The 508-nt window shown below is 32.1% G+C and overlaps 1 protein-coding gene across 1 annotated transcript in view; it reads right to left on the bottom strand.

Moving 5' to 3' along the window:
• Positions 1–508, bottom strand: part of LOC119585615 — a 9322-nt gene that overhangs the window by 1066 nt on the left and 7748 nt on the right. The window lies entirely within an intron of this gene.

Here is a 508-nt window from a genome sequence, read left to right as displayed (position 1 = left end):
ATCTATATATAAAATATATCTTCTACCCCCCTCATTCCCCCTTCTCTTTCACTCCTCTTCTTTTCCTCTTTCCCTTTAAATTTTGCTCTTTCCCCTTTGTTCGTGATGGCTTCAACGATACGAGGCTTTCTGTCAGTATTATCTATATTCTCCAGAATTATTAGAGAATGTCAGCGGTTCCCTATATTCGTAAAAGGCCTTTGGCTACTGTATTTTCTAAATAGGAATTAATAATTTATGTTTTTTTATAATCTAGAATTAAATTTTCTGGAGCCACTTAACCTTAGTGTTTCATCATATGTCAAATAAGAATAACAATTTTGTTAAAATATTTCCTATCTCTTTATGCCACCCTACGTCGTATTAAGCATATTAGTTAAACAGTGAAGTGTAATACACTTTGTGACAATTCAAGATAAACGCAGTAAATATTTGGCAAGATAGTTTGTAGTAAATTCTTTCTTGTAGGTAGTAAATGATTTTCTTATTGAAGAGTCAGAGGAAAACG

The sequence above is a fragment of the Penaeus monodon genome, chromosome 20 (genome assembly GCF_015228065.2).
Source record: "Penaeus monodon isolate SGIC_2016 chromosome 20, NSTDA_Pmon_1, whole genome shotgun sequence".
In the NCBI taxonomy this organism is placed as follows: Eukaryota; Metazoa; Arthropoda; class Malacostraca; order Decapoda; family Penaeidae; genus Penaeus; species Penaeus monodon.
Note: the sequence above shows the minus strand (reverse complement) of the source record. Positions and strands in the feature narration are given on the sequence as shown.